General features: G+C 35.9%; 1 protein-coding gene across 10 annotated transcripts in view; it reads right to left on the reverse strand.

Annotated features, from left to right (window-relative positions):
* The window catches only part of QKI (QKI, KH domain containing RNA binding), a 150,767-nt gene that overhangs the window by 26,282 nt on the left and 104,375 nt on the right, over positions 1-20,110 (reverse strand). The gene's annotated exons all lie outside the window — the stretch shown is intronic.

Consider the following 20,110-nt stretch of genomic DNA (forward strand, 5'->3'; position numbering starts at 1 on the left):
CAGCAGCGAGAACCGGTGCTGCCTGGCAGGGACCGGCAAGAAGGGCCTTTGAGGAGCACCTCTTCCCCAGGGAGCCACACCACTGCTGGCACACCTGACCACGCACCGCATTCCCTTCTCCTTCAGACACAGCCCTAACCTGTGGCTACCGCAGGGCGTGGATGTCCACCGACCTTCCCCGCCTCAAGGAGGAAAGGCAGAGCCATTCTGGCCGCTGCAGGCTGCCGGAGGAGCCTGAGCTGCACACAGCAGCCACAGGTGTGTGCGCTGAGAGGCGTCCATCACTTCAGAGCAGCAGGCAGCAAAGCATGGGTTTGATCTCGAACTGACAAAAGGCAGCTTTTTGACTCCTGACAGCCCTGAAAATTTATTTGTGCTGTCACTTAGGAGCTGAGCGTGGAAGTTCCGCCTAGCGGTTTGTATCATTATTTTGTTTCTATGTGACATAAATTTAGCATTAAAAACATTTTTAAAAGCAGTTTAAGATAGTCTCAATTTGCAAAAATACTTCTGACACCTGCAAATATTACGTAAAAAATATACATACAACAGATTTTAATTTTTTTTAATCAATTCCTTTAATCTTAGCAACTTCAGTTATAAAAAAAATAGTGGATTCTTAGTAAATCATGAAAATCATGCAGCATGCTGCAGTTTCTTGTACCTACTCCAGAATAACAGAAGTGACGATAATTTGACTTTTTTTAAAAAATGTGGTTCACATAATTTTCCAATGCAATCACCTGGAATAATTCAAACATACACAAGTCTTGTTTTAATTATTCATCATAGTTCTTGGGGGAAAAAAAATGGAACTTGAAGCTGGAGTGTCAAGGAAAATTAAACCTCCTTCATTTTTGAAGATATTCACCTTTTGGGCTTTGGGAATTAATCACGTACTTTAAGATCAGTATTTCTCATCCAGATTTTGACAAATAAGAACCACCTATTTTTCATAATGTATTAATATGAAGTTAGTGTCTTATGATATTCCACTTTGTATATGAGATTTTTATTCTGCTAGGTTTTAAGACCAGATTACAAATACTTATAACTGAAAATAGGGTACATTAGCAGTAACGATAATTTAGTTTTGAAAGTATTCCTAGTGCTTTAAAAAATACCCCTTACATTCTGATAAAAGATACTAAATTGCAATAAAAATATCTTTCTGTTATCCACCGATTTGCAAAAGGAATTTGTATTTCACCAATTTATGTTTATAACATAGAGAACCTTCCTAAAACCTGTGAAATTAAAAAAACCCAACCACACAAAAAACCCCAATGAAGAACAACAAAAAGAAAACCTGAAACAAACCCTTCCCCTCTCCCCACTCCCCCCTGTAAATAAGACCACTGTTTTTATAAAAAGTATTTTCTGGAATCTGCAGTAAAACCTACACATTTTTTCCCCCTGCTCAAGACTATTCAGATGCCATGCATAAATAACAAACTCTACCAATTTTGTATGTGGGCCATGTTTCAGAACTCTCTCACAAGCAAGTACAGGTTATGACAGCTCACGTATTGAAATGAGACCGTGGTATAGCAAACATCATCTTCTGTTCAGAAGGTACTGAGATCACGGGGTACCTGACTAGAGACTTGCCAAAGTAAAAGTACTGGTTAACCTATTTGGAAAATCCCCGAATAAATAACTGACCAGAATTTTTTCATCTCTTTTTCTCCTAAAATCCTACATTACCAGAATAAACTATTATAACTTTTTTTCTAAATAATAATTGAGCCTTTATGATAAAGGCAATTAAGTTCTTTAAGTGTAATCTTCTGTCCTAGAATGAAAGAAGTATGTATCAGGCCTATCTTAAATAACTGATTTGACCATTCTTCCCTGCTGTTCTACACACTAATTTAAAACTCTGCCTCCTCAGCAGACACAGACACTAAAGTAGCCATTTAGCAGGACTCATAGTATAAATTTCATTAAATTTTACTGCAATTTAAAGCCTATTCTGGGACAGAAATATTCAGGACCTCTGTGTTTCTCTTTTGCTGCTGATCATTGCATGTTTTATAATGTTGCACCTGAACGGCTTGCTACAGACTGGATATTACACCAAAACTTCATTTAATGGTTTCCCTTTTTCATTTTTTAAGCAGCTGGGTACCTGAACTGTGGCTGAAATAAACTGCAGTCACTGAGCCATCCTAGATCAATGCTGTCATGTCATGCTCAGGAAACCGTTCTTGACAGGATACTCCTGCAATATTTCTATGCAGCATCTCCCCTGTCGCTTCTAACTAACCTTAAATACCAGATGCATATTGTAGGACCTTTTTAGAGAACAAGCAATGTTGGTATTAAGAATATTAATCCACCCTAATAACACCAAACTGTTCCAGTGGTAACTTTATTTCTTCCTACACATTCCCTAACAGTGCCTTGCCCTTCACTCTCATATGAGATTTTCACCTGCTTTCTGAATGATCCTTGAGTCCTGTTAAACAAGTAACACTGTCCCATTTCTAGATTTCTGACTCAATTTTGCACATCTTTCTGTTTGAATATTGTTCAGACACTCTGGTTCTCTAAACATTTATTGTTCTAATCCAATTTTTAGGAGAAACAAATTTAGACTTAGAAATATGTAGAATTAAATTGTCTTTCAGAGACTGCAGAATTATACTTTTGTATTGTAGTAGACAGGGTGCACAACCATAAGCAAAAGCAGCTTAAAATACATTTTCTACTACAAGACAAATCACCTTAGTGCCTCTTAATCTCCTGAGCCTCAGAATCTCATGAATATTTCAAAATAATACCTAAATTCACACAGTCTCTAATTTTATGGACTATGTTCTTATACACAGCACTTTGCAGTAAAAACCTCCCTTAATGTGTGTAAAAACTAATACATAGGGGAAAACAATCCATAACCAAAACCAGAAAAAGTATATTTTAAGCTTTCAGTTACATGACGTGGCTGAAAAATTAAGAAGTAAACCTAAAAATTATGAAAATTTTTGAACACTCAGAGTAACTAAGAATATTCATTCATTCAGCATTAATGAGAAGAGACAAATGAAATTCTTTTCCTTAAGTCAAAGGAAATAAGGACAACAAAGGTACAAAAGGTGTGAAAAGCAAGGCGTATAATTCTGAAGCAATTCAAATGAATGGTCAAATTGTCGGAATTTTCTTTCCAGAATGTCTAAAAGTAAGTTGCATCCGTGCATGATTGAGTTCAGAAAACTAAGACTTTGAAAAACAGAGGATGGAATGGGAATCAATCATACAGAAAACTTAGGGAGAATAATTTCAGAGAAAACAAGTTCAGACAAGTTTACCTAGCAAATAAAACAGTCGATTCCAGAACGTAAAAAAATTAAAATGCCATCCTTAAGACTTTTTCCCAGGCTACAAATTAGTTCAGGATGGTTAAGCTGAGGTTTTACATTGCTGTCAAAGGAGTCAAAAACTATTTTTCAAGATGTAAAAAGCCTCTCAACTGGCATTCCTCTGGTACTGTAAGCCAATTTAGCTAGTGGTGGTCACAGTCCTACTCTTTCCTTACTGCTGCTCTCCTGTATCCATCACTGGATCCAGGACTGAACCATGCCAACCTGCTCATCTGGCAACACTTTTTTTTTTAAGCTATATATTTTTCTGCCAGGTTACAAAACTGTAGGACCTCACTGCAGACTCACCAGTAAGTGAGGAGAGACTGATGGGAGCTGACACCTCAGTGTGCCAACTGACGCAGTTCCCTGTGGAACTGGGAGTCTTAGTCTTGCTAATTCTGAAGCCCAGCAGTTTAATCTTCTTTTCTAACTGGAAACCACCACCTGACCACTAAAATAATTTTTTTTTCATATTAAAATATCCCATTTAATTTTTCTTATTCCTCATTCTCCTACAATTATTTTTTATAGTTTTTGCCCATTTCTTCACTTATAATCATTCTCCTTTCTGTCTTTCTTCTCTCTTGATGCCAACCTTCAGTGGAGAAATACTATTACTAGCTTTTCTTGGCCAACTGTACTGATCACACTCCTCCAGGTTACCTTAAACCTATGAGAAGTCTATTCCTCCATTTGTAGATTTGCTTACCTGGAGCAATGGCTATAATCTCAATCATTTACCTACTACTCTAAGTACACACATTCATATTTTGAAGAGATCTTTGAACTTCTTTGGTATTTACAGGCCATCTTCTAAAAGCACTGAAAAAAACCAATTTCAAACCTCTAAAAACATCATCATCTTAAACTGGCAATGCTTACACCTTATACCACTAACTTTAAATCCATAGCAGTTAAACAGTGCATCCAGTGCTTACAAAGCTCCATGTTAAAAAAATGAAACTAATGCTTGCTTTGATAGTGTGAGGACTCTACAAAAATCAATTTCCTTATTGATATTTTTTTCCTTTTTGTGTATTACATTCCTCTATAGAACTACCCTAACCGAGAGCTGATGATTTTCTTTAGCCAAGAATTGTACAACTTAGATTATGCATTTTGTTTTCATGTCTCTGCATGCAATGTTAATTTTAGTATAACAGTATATAAACACTTCTGACCTGGAGTTCAGATACCTACAATACACATGCAAAGAAACTGCTGTCAAAAGTTTACAAGTTAGTAAGTGAAAAAATTGCACAAGGAAACAAACTGTTGGAATCTGAAGATCAAAGGCAAAAGTAACAGTGCCCCAGCAGAAGCAGAATTAAATGGAGACTGGATAAAAATACTTGCAAGAGAGGTTATTAGAAAAGAGGGAGTGCCCAGAGATGAAACAGCTGCTATCCCTGCTGGTCTAGCAGCATGCAGATTTCTTTGATTCTCTGGATTCCTGGACCAGCAGGAGCCAAGAACCCTCAAAATATAACAAATTAAACACAGAGAACAAGTATTTTACATAGCTTCCCACTTTTTCCCCATTACGGTATTCCCACCTTTTCTGTGCCCATACCTCTGACACTTCCTCTGTGTTCTCTGGTGCTGGGTGAGACATTCAACAAGGTGATATACGCTCCAAAAACCCCTGAGTATTTGTCAGTTACTTTTCTAGCACTTAGAAAATAAAGTCAGCTCACAGAAAAATCTGGTAAGTGGTTTTTTATTATATCCATCCACAAATTAATTAGCCTGCAGCTTCATTCAGGACTGAAGCAGAAAGGGGACTTTTGCTTTCATTATGAAACAACAGGCTCACCACAAGTCATGAGAACATACTTTAGCTGAAATCAGATTCAGATCTAAGCAGGCCCATCTCAGTTTTACCTAAAACCACTTTTTTTCTGTATGCCATACTTTTAGATGGTAAAATGATAAGGTTTCTCCTACACTGCTCATGAGGTAAAAGACAGAATATCCTTCAAATGAACTATCCATCTTCTATCAGGTAACTTGGCTGATGTACATTTTCATGAACTCTTGAGGAGGATGTTTTTGGTGTGACTGATCAATAAGTTTTAGGTTATGAAAATTCTTCATTAAGAAAAAATTAAGTTAAATACTAGGCAGCAATTCCCACCTCTTTCACAGGTACTGCAAAACTAAATTTATACTGTGTAGCCTAGATTCAGTTATCAGTAATTTTTAACTATCCCTATCTCAACATCTGACCTAGCCAAAAAATCCCACCAGTTTAAGCTTTTCCTGCACTCCCACTGCCACTTATTTTCATCTCAGTTTTGCAAGTCAAGCAGAGGGAAGAGGAAGAACACACAAAATGTGCTATGATATAGGTCCCAATCAAGCCCCTCAACCTATGGAACTAAAATTCTAAAATGCAGAAAGAAATCCCAGAGTGTGAAATCTGAAAACTGTAATACCAATATATATAATTTTTTTTCATATTTTTTACCACCTGATTTCTGTAAATAGCATTGATTTGCACAGGTGCTGTAAATTATTGGAACTAAGGACCTAAGTGATGCACTCAGTTCAACCCAATATCCCAAAGAGTCCTCTGTAGCATTGCCTTTTCTATATATATATATATATGTATTTTAATGCTGATAATGTCCTCTAATCATTTAGCAATCCTCTTATAATACAGAGCATAGAAGTTGTCATAGTTTCAGTATCTGAAGCCACTTCACAAATACTTAGATGATATTTTTATTGTAAATATTTATAAATATTTTATTATAAAATTTTGCCTTCCAGTAACTCATCTAAGAAGTAAGAAAGTATGGGGGTGGGGATCAAGTCTGATGGAATCAATTCCCTGACAGTATTTCTCAAAGTAACTTTAAATGAACAGTTAAAATTTTGAGTATTAGTAAGAATAAATGCTGCTCTTGTTCTCTTCTAATTTCTTCGGAGATATTCTAAAGTTTCACAGAAACAGTACCCCGAGGCTACCAAACAGCTTCAGCTGCATCATTAGTAACAGTTCAGGAATTTGTTAGAACTTAGCAGCTGTTCAACCACTGAATCACCAGCACAAATTTACTATTTTCCTTTGCTAATTTACAGGATTCCTGCTAGTGATGTAAGATTATATCAAGGAGTTCAAAACGTATTTTTATGGCTTTACACGAAATCTAAAACTACTGCCATAACGGCAGTACTGCTCTCTTTTTAATTAGTTCCACCTCCATATCCTAATACTTATGATGGGTAGAGATTTGAGATATGTACTAGAAAGGATCACAAGGCAACACTTAAGCCTTAAGCTATATAACCGATATCAATTATTTTGGGGAAAACACTGCATACTCTTCCAAGTATGACACGTCCTTGAGTATACACTTTTAAAGCTAGCATCAAAGTATTCAAGCACGTCGTAATCTTCCCAATTTCTGTAAGTCACCCGATCTAAGAGGCTGGGAGAACATTAACACATGCTTCCAAACAAGCGGCGCTGGACACCGGCCATCAGCTCTTCCCCAGCCTACTACAGCTGACTTCTGGAGCACAGCTGAAGGTTAAACAAGCAAAAGTGATGTTCATCACTTGAGGCACTTGTGAAAGCACCAAGTCCATCTTCTCACATTTCAATAGCATCGGTGCTGACAAAGAAGTCAGCGGGTCAAAGCCCAGCTCCCTTTAGAGAGAAAGCAGGCAGGCCTGAGCTGGGAAAACATTTACATGTGACCCGAGGGAAAAAAACAGTCTGAAGGGCCATAGGACCTTACTTGTTTTCGGAAGAAACCTCAATGCCCTCCCTCCCCTTTCAGAAGCAGATCTGACAAGTGTTGTAATAAATATTACATGCACAGAGGAAAGCTGAAATCAATAGCAGGTTAATGTTTATTGAAACAATACAGAGAACCATTTTTAATAGCGTTACTTGAAAACAGATCTAATCTAGCAAAGGAAATTCAATTTATGTTTAGAGCAATCAGATGCTGCTTTTTACTTCGGGGATTTGTTGCAAACTCTGTCTCTCAAAATGTGCTTACTGTACTGTATTTAGCAGAAACAGTTTAGCCTTAATAAGCTGATAGTCTGCAAGGGAGCATGGATCAACTTATTCTCATTAAGAATGTAAGCAGCTTTCTAACAGCCTTCTTTGCTGTTCAGCCTATGCCAGAGAAAGCAGGGATCTCTCCTCTAAACCCCGTAATTTATGAGTTTATTCAAACTCACCAAATTGCTTTAAGTAAACGCCTCTTATATTTGAAAATTCCCATGGCAACTCATTTAGTTTGTCAGGAAGGCAGACCCAAATTCAATCCTTTTATCCTCCTGCTAAACCATTACAATGGTAATTCTGCTCTGACACTCTGAAGAGACTGCTAATTACTGTACGCGGTCCCCAGACAGATTCCCCATTCAGATTAAAATGGATGTGCGGCAGAGAGCAGCGGCAACACCTTTGTGCACAGGAAGGGATGGATGTACTCTCACATCACGGCTTTTGACAAGAGAGGCTCCAAGAATGCGAAGACAGAGCACCTCCCATCCACTAAGTCATGCAGAACAAACTCTGAGGAAGGCAGAAAGCCAGCGGAATGACAGCGAAGGAGACAACAGAACCACTAACTTCACCGTGTCGACTACTAGAGGTACTTAGTCACCTCTCAAATGAAATTAATTAATCTTGTTATTGCTATTAAATACAGCATGTAATAGCCTAAACTACAGCTCAAGGAACTACGTAAAATGCTACTGAGTATTGTGTCATTATAGTCCATGTGCAAGAGCCCGCTGCCTGCCTGTCATGAGAATGTCCCAGTTTTTACAAAGCCACCCAGGTCCTTTTACAGCGTTATTTATTTTGGATTTCGTAGCAAAGCTTTTCACCTCCCCTGTCATTTTTAATCGAGAAAAGTGAAGGAAACTTATGACTGCACCCTTGCTCTTTTGCCCTACCTGTTCCCTTTTTCATTGAAATGAAAACCGCAGCTCAGTGCTGAAGAGAATAAACATTTTCTATACTAACAGTGTATTGGAGAAAGCCTAAACCCTGGCTTAACTCATTCTACAGCAAATGAAGATGGTTTTCTGTGCTCCAAATAAATTAATTTTAGTCTATTTTGGTCATACCACCATTTCTTTTGGAGCAGGAACATCCATAGTAAGCATTACAACAACTTTTCTTCCTTTCTCCACATGAACACTTACCAAAACTAGTTAAAATCTAAATGTGCAAAAGTAAGACACATTCTTAGAAAGTTAATCAAAAGGGAAGTCAACTTTTAAAATGTTAAGAGATCAAGTTATGCATTTAATTTCAACACATATAGTCTAATTTCTCTCTTAATCTGAAGCGAATAGATAACATCTCATACTTGTTTTTTTCAAAGTATGACTTTAAATTCTGCATTAGTTTGATTCATAACATTCGAGAAGTTAAGCTTTCACTTAAAAAATTACTGAGATATGCTAAACCAAGTGCATATTTGTTTTGAGAACAGATTTAGTTCTAAAATCCTATATGCAATGGCAAACAAGAAACCCAAAGACAATTTCATCACTAAACATTTCTAATGAAATGCAGCCATACTGTTAAAAACATCATTAGAAAGTAGGCCGACTCATCTAACAAAGCAATTAGATCCATCTGGCCCAATTAGTGAAGCAGTCTACAACCTCTACCAAGACAAAAAAAAAACCAAACAAACAAACAAACCCCCCCCCAAAAAAAACAACAAAACCACAAACCAAAAACCAAACCTAAAAAATCCCAAACAAAAAAAAAACCCACAACAAAACAACAACTAAACAACCAACACCACCACCACAAAAAAAACCACCAAAACCAAAACACAACCAAAAAAAAAAAACCCAAACAAAACAATCAAAAAAAAACCCCTCATATATTGCTTCATCTGACCTCTACATGCAATTCCTTCAGTGGTTTATAAGGATGCTGTGAAGTCAGGACTAGTACCAAACAACAGATACAAACAATCTAATAATGTACTTTAATCTGAGATGTAAGAAGCATTTGAGATAAAACCATACTGATCCTGCCCATATATAATACTTGCCAACTCTAATATTTTTTTAATTAAGTGCCTACTGGTGTACTAGATAAGGTCTTCATATGCCTGTAGAACATTCAATGCATCTTACACTGCACATACAGTGTAAATGTATTAGTATATTACATGTGAGACACCATCTATGCATATTAAATGCAGTATGGTCCCAAATACTGCACACAAATTCTACAGAGAAATGAGTGCCACTCCTATCCTACCCCAAGAACAGTTCAACATCAAATTTCAATGACAGAAATATCACTCATATCCACTTAAATAAGAATTATTGCCCGGTGTTATTACTAATCCTTTAAAAAGGATAAAATAATAATTTTCATTTTGGGGTTTCTGGTAATTTTTTTCAGGTTTAAGACTGTACTATCCACTTGTATTTGGAAGTTAACAAATAGAAAGAAGCTCCTTTGCCTTTCTGTAATGGTAAAAACACAGACTACCCCCCATGTTTCTTTATCTTGCTTTGCCATTTGAAAACAGTTCATTAGCCTATCTGGACAGCATCTGAAATCTCTATATGGCTTCATATTTTGGATTGCAGTAAGTTTGTTCCTTTGCTTTTTTGTCTACCCCATGAGCCACCAGAAAACAACAAAAAATTGGTTTTGCTTTGGTTTTGATTATGAAATTATTCAGTAAAATGGTTCAAGTCACCTTTTTTATCAACTGTACCCCTAGTTTTAAGCCTTTTGGAAGGTCCTATTTCAACCGTCTAAGACACAACATACTGTCACGGTCTTACTGGGGAGAGAAAGGGGTGTCTCAAGAATAAAAAAACCCCAACTAGTTTATCTAAAGATAAGCAGCAAATAACTCAGCAGAAGTTTTTGTGCAAGTCAATACATAAAACTGTCGAGTGTGAGCTCTGGATGTTAACTACAGAGACCTAAGTGACAGACTGGTTCATACACGATTTTACGAATTCTTTTCCCAAAACATCTTTCAGAGAAGGCTGCAGGACTCAGCAAGGATTCAGAAATACCAGTTGCTATGCTTTGCTGAAAGCAATGTATTTTAAACAAGGCAACACAGAAAAAATATTGTGGAAAGTTGGTGGGAGTTTACAGAAGCAGTTTTGGAAGAAGTTTCCTATACTTCCAAAAACAAGTGTGGATAGATTAATGAAACAAAGAACTGTTCTGGAGTAAGGTCATCATTACTGAGATGAGAAGCAATTTCACTTGCATCAGATCCTTCAGGATTTCAAGAGTCTCTCCAAGCAGGATGATACTCTGGGTTTAATACATTTTTCTCCCTTTTGCAGAACTTGCATCTACAAAAAAAAGGACATGAGAACCATGCTCTGACTAGCACCCCTAAGATGCTGCACTTCGGGTATCAAGAGAAAAGAAGAGCTCTGCACTGCACTAAGTACTTCTCATAGGAAGCAGAACTGGGACTTAAAGCATCATCAGATCTATTTATACTTCTGAATTAATGAACACTGACACAAGTGAAGGCACACACACACATGTACCAACCTCTCTTTTCCAAGAAACTATGTGGAAAAACTCTCAAACCCTGCTTTCTAGATGGTGCCTTTTTTGGTCTCTCTTAAATCTGGGTTATGTGGCAGAGAGGACAGATACTGTTCTCTGCCATAAATGCAAGACATGCACATGCTTTTGAGAAAAAGAAACTTTAATCACCAGAAACACAAAAAGAATCCTGACTAAGTTAAGGGAGCATAGCCATAAGCCTAAGGTCAAAGCCAGAAAAATAATTGGTCTAATTAGTCCAACATCTAAAGGATGCCACAACAGTAAAGTGAGAAGATAACTGTATAGAGAAGCACTTATAATTTGGGAAAAAAAAAATTCTCCCAGAATCCACCCTAACCCCTTATTTCTATGCTTTTAACTGTAATGTTTACTTGTTTGAATTGGTAACTGTATTATTTACTTGTCTGGATTGGTAACATATGCTATTAATACTAATCTTTTAGAGCAATATGGACACGTTTAATTTCTATAAATACAACTATCAAACTAGGTTTTTTTCTGAAATTATTTTTTTTTAATCATAAGTAACAGGCTGATATTCTGAAGAAAAAAAAAATTTCTACTCTTTACATAAGCTTGCCTAGAAATACAAGCTATTTGGAGAAGCCAAAAGTCACAAATTTACTGTTCTTATGCCAGTTAAGGTTCCCTGCTAATAAATTGTTTTAATTAAACAGGATTCTACTTGGACTTTTCTGTGAATGAAATGAAAGTAAAAAGCAAAGCTTGTTAAAGAAAAATTCAAGTGTTTGATACAAAAACACCAAAAAAAGTAATTTTCTTTTTCCCCTCATGATTCTACCATACACATTTGCATCAGAAAGAGTTTGCTGAGTCTAGAAAGAGAAGCCATGCCTTAAATTACAGCTGCTTTATATTAAATGACATGGAATCATATATCTAGTTTCCTAAGTTCCCCTGAACCTTAATATTCGGCTGAAAGCCTATGTGTGATTCATATTTGAAGAAAACTGACTAAACTGAAATAAATAAAACCAGCACTAAAGTATGTTGGGGATTATGTCTCAACTACATCATCACAGATGTTGTCTTAGCAAAGATCTCTAAAGCTTCAAAGCCAATTTGAGACTTTTAGTAAAAATCGATTAGCAGATTTCAAACACAAACCATGAATGCACACCAATTGTGCATCTTTCAAGTTCTTAGAAGTAACCTAGATTAAGATTTTTAGAAGAGTCTGTATGCTTCAGATGTAAAAAGTACTACTAATCTTAATGGGATCTTGTTAGTGAAGTCACACAGGATCTTTTAAAAAATCCTACAGACAGTAGTGGAAAAAAAGTGTTGTTAAAAACTACTTACATCTGTATGTTGAAATTCTACAAACAGATTGCTTTTAAATGCTGTAATATGTATCAAATATAAAACATGACATAATAAGAATAAATTGTGCTATTTGTCAGCTTTAGTGTCTTACATGCTTCACTTTATTTTCCAAGCACGGCAGAATGATTTACATGGAAACAAGGGATGACATTTTCTCATATGATACTGGTGGAGTTCCTTTCAGGCTGTCCAGTTGAGCAGGACTTCTATTTGATTCTGCACAACTGCTAATCTTCCTGTTTACTTTGTAAGAAAGGCAAGACAGTTTACTTGTAGCACAAAGGCAACATAGCTGAAGATACATACATATATAATGTTAAAAAAGTTCCTCCATAAAAATATTTTGGCAATACACAGAATTTGGGTTTATGCAACACACACAAAAGAAATTATTTCGAATTGATTCTAAACTGAAATCAATGAAACCACTTATTATTACAACTTTTATGAACACCAAGAACCTTCAGAGTCTCCCCTGCAATTTCTAATCCTACAGGATAATAAAAACTTTGCTCATTCTTCTATCTCCAAAAGCCACCTCTAAAACTACAGATTGCTACAAAAGAAAAAGCATTCCAGTAATGACGTGTCCCATATTTATTGGTAAGTAAAGATTTACCTCTTAGAGTATTTAAAAAAACAGAAGGGTACTCTCACCACATTTTACAGATGAAAAAGTTAAGGTTTATTATTTAAAGTACCCTTGCTATCATAGGAGAAAACAAGTGTTTCTATGACCTGATGTATTTTAAAAGCCTGATTTTTTTATGTTTACCTTTCTTGAATCTGATTGATCTTTGGATCATTAAAAGTAAGATTTCCTGAAGCTCTCCTTGCTGATGAGTAATAAAGTAACTCTTTGAAGAGTTCTCCACCATCCAATAGGAAAGGAGTTGATATTGCAAGGATCACTGAGGGATCCCTCCACAGCGCAACCACTTTCTTTGGATATTAACCAGTAATTGCAGAAATAACTACTGGAAGGCAAATACCGGCTTTGCTCTTGCAGGCATTGAGAAAAAACAGTGTTCTTCCCAGCACTGTATCAACAGTCTATCTGTTCCAAATGCCGGGATACCATTAACTGACAAATCAGATTAGCACAGTATTACCACATATACTACAGTGGATTTAAACCAGGAGAAATCCAGACACACCTCTTACCTCCCTTGGTCTTTCAGAACTTATCTTCCAAGTTAAAACAAGTGATTAGACTCCGACAAACAGCTTTTCTGCACAATACCTGAGGATTTTATTATTCTAAACGTCTGATGTCTGTTGACAGTAATGATTTTGACTGTTGATTCTAACAAACTAAGTAAGCAAGCTTTATTTTAAAACTTTGAAACTTTCCTTTAAGACCCTAGAAGCTACAGATCTGCTTATTAAAAACTGAAACCTCAGAATAGCAGACAAAACCAAGGCCACACACTACCTAACACAGCCAAAAGGCTGAGCAAGGAACTGGAATTGCCCACTTCCATCACCAAGGCACTCAAGTACTCATGTGCACATTTGACAAATCCCCACTCCACCTTCTAGTTCCATTTCACCTGATGTGTCATTTGCTTGCTTTAGTACAACTGTATCAGTATAGTTACTATAGCTGCCAAGAAAGTCAGGGTAGTCTAAATTAAAATTCCATTTTCAAACTAGGGCACAAGCTAGAGAACCAGGAATCATAAAGATTTTAAGATGAGGGCACAGCAATGCATGCAATTACATGACTGAAAATTACTCTTCATGAAAACTGCTTCAAATGATCATAGGACAGCCAACTCCAAATGGTGGTTTTGGGGCTTCGATTTTTTCAGTCACATGAAAAAGGATTTGTAACGTAATGTACAATTTTGGAGGCTGTAGCAAAGTATCTATCAAAGACTAGAATTATGTATTTATAAATAAAGCAGCTGAAATTCTTAGTATCTACAGCTGTGTTTGGTCAAATAGAAAACCTCACATCTTCCAATCCATTTATAAAAAGCTGCAATATCAAAGAACTGGATATAATACTAGAGACCTCTGACTTCATTAGATTTGCTGGTGTTGAAATTTCCTTCTATCCAGTACTTCCAAATGATTTGGAATATAAAACACATTTGACTTTACAACGAAAGCTCAAACTGATGAACATAATTTACTACATATAGAGATGTTGTGAAAACATTAAAAATTAGCTAATAATGGTAATACTGAAAATGTAGAAGGCAGTGCTGATTTCATTAAGCTATCTTTATTAATAAAGTAAGTTTGAAAATAAGGTAGAGTTTTAAAATACTTATTTAAATATAGAAGATATAAGAAAAAATTTATAAAACCCATACAATTTCCAACACACAAAAGAAATATAATACACTACTTGATGGAATCTTAAATACTTTTCCTTATTAACTATTTTCCAAGCAATGCAACTTTCCAGTAAGATCTAATCTAATCACTTTACAGGATGGTTTACCACTCTCCAATTTAATAGTAAGTATGTTACAAATGGCCTAGTCCAAAATCATATAAGCTATTTAACATAATTAGCTCCAATCTCTTATATCAAGCCCACCTATGTTTATCCTGCCAACAGTATCTATAACATTCCTGTATTAAAGTCTTAGCCTATAAACAATTTATGAAAGAAAAAGAAACCGTATTACTCCTCCCACTGAAAACTCAGGTATTTCTGAACTGTTTAAAAATAGAAACACTTAAGTTTTCTATTGAATAGTAGGCCAAAAACTCTTGGCACTTTTCCACAGGTTAGAATTTTCTGTCTGATGTCAAAATAGAACAATGTAGAGCAACTAGATGACTGTAAATCATCAGTCAGCATTAAACCACAGATGTCTGTATGACAAACTTAACTTTTGTATAATTAGAAATCTAGATTTCAAAACTAGCACTGGCAATAAAGAATGCTTTAAATGGCTGGAAAAGAGAAATATTTACTCATTATTTTGCTATTGTTTCACACAAAAATCTTTGCAATTGCTAAGATCCTTCCAGAAACCTCTCCAAGGTGACTCATACATGAAGTGATCTGATCTCCTTAGTACAGTCTGGCTAGAGATAATCGTTAAAATGTGTTAAAAGTGCAGGGTAACAAATTCCTACTCTTTACACTGTATCTCTCCAGGAATCACAATTTTACAATTACCATTTCTTTCACTTAGGTATAAAGTTGAGATTTCAAAAGAGAAAATCAACCAACCAAAACTCAACTGTAATTAGAAATGAAGAATTTGTCATCAACTTCATTAACATGGCCAGACAAAGAGAATCCTAGCTTGATCATCTGCTTTTTGAGTAAGTGGAGAAATGCTTTAACAAGATTTTACATAAAGATCCAAATTTTCATGTTCTGTCCCAGGATCATCCACAGAAAAAGAACAAAAGTATGGAAGAAGAAATAAAAAGAAGAAAAATGACTAGAGGAAGCACTGGGAAAACAGCAAAGACTAAAGGAAACAAATTATAAAAATGGGATGAAAATTTAAAAATATACAGGTACCAAAAAAATTACCAGAATAGGTCAATACCATTTTTTCTTCCACAACTATGTCTACCAAAAAACCTAATAGATTAGGCACATTTCTGGAAGACAGACAAAACCCATGCAGAACCTAATTAGAGCTCCCAATCCATGCATAATCCCTCCTTGGAAGGGCATGTCCATACTGAGTTTCAGGCAACAGAGTGTCTTTGTTTTTCTTTGAGAAGAGACTATTTTCTAAGTTTCCCAAGGTCTTTTCCAAAAAACTCAATCTACTATTTCTCAAGTTATACATTTGTAACAAAGGCAGAGAGTGGTGGAGAAGAAGAAAAAGGGGAAAAGAGAGGGTATTCAACAGTAACTGTATATAGGCGCAACTAACTAATTTCCTTGGGTTCTAGAAGTCATCAAAGATGTCCAGAAGATTCAGAGTAAACACCTGGATTAAGGTGCTTAGAAATAACTGCTGGAGAAGCTTCTTTCTCCCATTAGTATAAGAAAAGCCTAGATGGAAGAAGAATCCCTACAAATTACTACCTAAGTTAAAAGCTAATGAAACTAGACATATTTACACCGTTATATTTGATCATAACTTTATGTCCAAATTTGTAAAACAATCAACTGAAACATGTGAGGGCACAGAGCATCATAATTTTGTACTTACCATTTAATTATTTGTCAACTTTCTAAAAATGGAAAGTTGAAAACAAATTTATAATCATAATATAAACAGCACATTTTATTTTCAAAATTATTCCCATCATGGAATAACAGAATGACTGTGCTTGGAAGGGACCTCAAGAGACAATCTAATCCTCACCCCACAACAGGTTCCAGGTGGGTTTTGAATACCTCCAGAGAAGGAGACTACACAACCTCTCTGGGCAATCTGTTCCAATGGTCTGTCACCCTGAACAATACTCTAATGAACAATTATAATTTTCTCCTTTGTACTAAGACAATAATTTCAGGGGAAGTGACAAATTTAACAAAGTTTAAACTAGATTTACCTCAATTCAGCTGAAAATCATCAAGACATGTTGTAGTAAATATGGTCTCAAAAACCCATTTCCATTCAACAGATACTATTTTGGTGGCAATGAACCACTAGTCTACAGAGTTTCCACCACAGTACACAGTGATGCATAGAGCTACTTTTCACTTGCAGCTGACCCAAAATAATTTCATCAATACCAATGTAAACATAAAAATTGAACACTGCAGTGACATATGAAGCACAATATGTAAACACTTACTATGTGAATTGGTGTAAGAAGTTCTTGTTCTCATTTTTAAAACTCAGAATTGCATGACACACTAGACATACTGGACAGTGGAACACACAAAGAGGAACGCTTACCATCTTCTATTGTTTTTCACTGCCATAATCAGAAATTCACTGTAGCAGGATATTTTACTCTCATGCTATTTACAGGTGAACATAAAATTTCACAGAAATTTATTTAAGGGTGGTCTGCTGCAGTACTGTTTTTCCCTATCTGCCTGTTCTCATGCCATCAATTCTGTCAGTGTTAAACCAGGAGTCACTCTGTAGCAAGTCCTTCAGTGAGGTTCAGCTCTCCACCAAATGGACTCGCCACACCCTCAGATGAAGGCCAGGGCTTTCTGATGCAAAACAGGAAGCAGGAACAGCAAATCATGAAGGAATGGCAGGACTGCAGCAGCCCTCAGATCTTACAGCCATGGAAACATTAAGCCCGCTTCATGTTACTAAAAATAATGTACTATCACCTCTCCCCCACATCAAAAAGTTTACCACGTTATCCAGTGGTCACTGCCAAGACATTTGGCTGCTTTGCTGTCCTTCATGCAGAGCTTCCTGTCTGACCATTCACCCTGAGAGACTTGTATCGGAACTGACAAAACAGGCATAACGTAGGAATTTCCTAAAATGCTCTTAAGGACGGCAGTATCCTTTTTCTGCTACTGTATCATTTATTAATTTCATTACTTGAACTGAATAAGCAGCAAACAATGGATTCCACAGCATGACCAACATTTCAACAGGGAAACTATGCAAGGCAGAACTATATTCTCACTTGTGAAAGCAAAAATGTAAAACCAACACACCATGCAGGAATGAATTAGAAAGAGCTATTCAAGGAAGTCACAGTTACATGCAGAATTTAATGTGGCTTTTTAGATGGCTAATAAAAAAATGAAATCTTCTCCTAATATCTTTCAAATATCAAGATTTTGCTAGTCTTAATTACAGAGCAACAAATTATGTACCGCATTACTATAATAGTGATGTTCTTTTTTAACTAAGGCTAAAGTATGGCAAACATTCTTAAATTATTTTTTTCTCTGTATTTTGCGATGGAATTCACAGCACACAAAGTTCCCAGGGTAAAAATTAAGACATCCTTCAGTTTGCCCTAAGTAGCTGAAAATAGACCATAGGGAAAATTTACAACCACACCTATAAGGAAAGTATTAGAAATCCACTTAATTAATAAACAAGCGCCACCTCATCATACTTGCTGAAAGAAGTCTTTTAGAAAGAAATGCTTTTAGCTTATTCAGCTGTGAATAACTGAGAAATTGTGAAAATTAAACCACTCTACCAATACTATTGCCCCTTCATAATATTCTCTCCTGTTATATAAAGAAAATGCATTGTCTGTAGGTGTGACTAAAACCAGAAATACCATCAAAATAACACCTCTGGTAACAGGGACTAAACAGAAGAAGGACAGTTAGTGAATGAGTACATACCAAGCACCACGATCAAAAATGCTCCAATTTGTAAAAATCATGCTGTATACAGCACATTTACTTTCCCATTCAGCTAAATTTAAAGATATTCAAGACTGAAAAGTCTAAAATCACTTCTACAGGAAAGATCCAAAAATAGGAGCAAAATGAAACAAGCTTCTATTGAAACATTATCTCCTACCCATCACAAATGTAAAATTCTATACAGTAGTGACAAATGGTATACAAAGTTTGACAGGGAGCATCACTGCATAATTGTGTTGTAGTTCTCTTCCAAGAAGATGGAGGCAGCAACCAAGTAAAACTACAGCTGCCCCAGCATAAGAAAAGCAATAAAAAAAATCTGAACAACACTGATTCCAGACCAACTTAGAATAGCTAAGCAGAAACCAGAAATACAATCTATTCCTCAGAAATGAACCATATGGAATCAAAAGAAAAAAAAGAGGTAAGAAGTATCTGTCTGTAATTTGAATTCTGTCACATGTGCCTCATCCCTTACAAAAGCAGCTAGTATAAAGGTGAATCAGCAATTAAACAAGAGCTGGTCATCTGTAAAATAAAAGGAATATCTAGATAAACTCATTCAGCTAGAAATATTTATTCATCACTTCTTAGAAAACGCAGAAGTTCTAACATTTCTGGCAGAGGAGTTCAGCCCTACAGCCCAGGAGCTCCAAGAACAACTTCAAATCCTTAATCATGCTCTGGTTTGGTATGCTATACTTTTTATTATGTATGCCTCTGAACCAGGTTCTGAGATTTTTCTTCTGTTCTGCAGTGAACAACTGATCCAGAGCATCTTTTGCCTTTCCTTTGCAAGAGAACCACCCATCCTCACTTAACTCATGCAAATAATAACTCTCAAAGTTCCCACAATAAAGAGAAATCAATGAACTGGAGGATTCGCTTCAGAAGGAGGCATAAGGACAGTACAACTTGATGTGATCCCAAAAATCTGCAGACTGCTTTAAGTAATACTGTATGATCTTGCAGGTGTAGATAAAGACTGGTATCTCACTGAGCTATGGGAAGAGGAAAAGAAATAATCCTATGGAACTTGAAGTACAGCCAAAAATGTTTAAAAAATTGCTTCATACTGAAGAAATGTAAATTAAATACAAATGAGTAATAATGAAAAAAAATGTTGGCCTTTCTCCTCAAGGAAAAAAGAAATGGCTTGTTCAGCCAATCTTCCTCAAGTTGTGCTTTTCATTTCTAAAGATAAACTACTTGACTATATCACTATCTTGGTAAAATGCAAGAGAAAGTGAAAAGGGAAAATATTAATTCACATCCACAAGGAAAAAAATCAGTAATGATCCAGATTTATAAATGTAAGAAAACCATTTTAGTACTGAAATAGTCTCTGTTCACCCAAGTACATTCAAACAGAAATCTACTTTAAGAAATGCGCCAATTTCTGCACTGTTGCTAGAAAATGTAATTAGGCTTTTTAACATCTTGAGTACAAAAAATAACTGATCATTCCAAAAAATTAGCAACTAATTTCCATCTTTGAACACTAGAACACTAACATGTTTCTGAAATTTATCTCATAAACCCAAAGCATTGTCACACTGTATGGCAAGATGAGAGTGAGTCTTCTCTCCTACA

This window comes from Anomalospiza imberbis, chromosome 3 (genome assembly GCF_031753505.1).
Source record: "Anomalospiza imberbis isolate Cuckoo-Finch-1a 21T00152 chromosome 3, ASM3175350v1, whole genome shotgun sequence".
In the NCBI taxonomy this organism is placed as follows: domain Eukaryota; kingdom Metazoa; phylum Chordata; class Aves; order Passeriformes; family Viduidae; genus Anomalospiza; species Anomalospiza imberbis.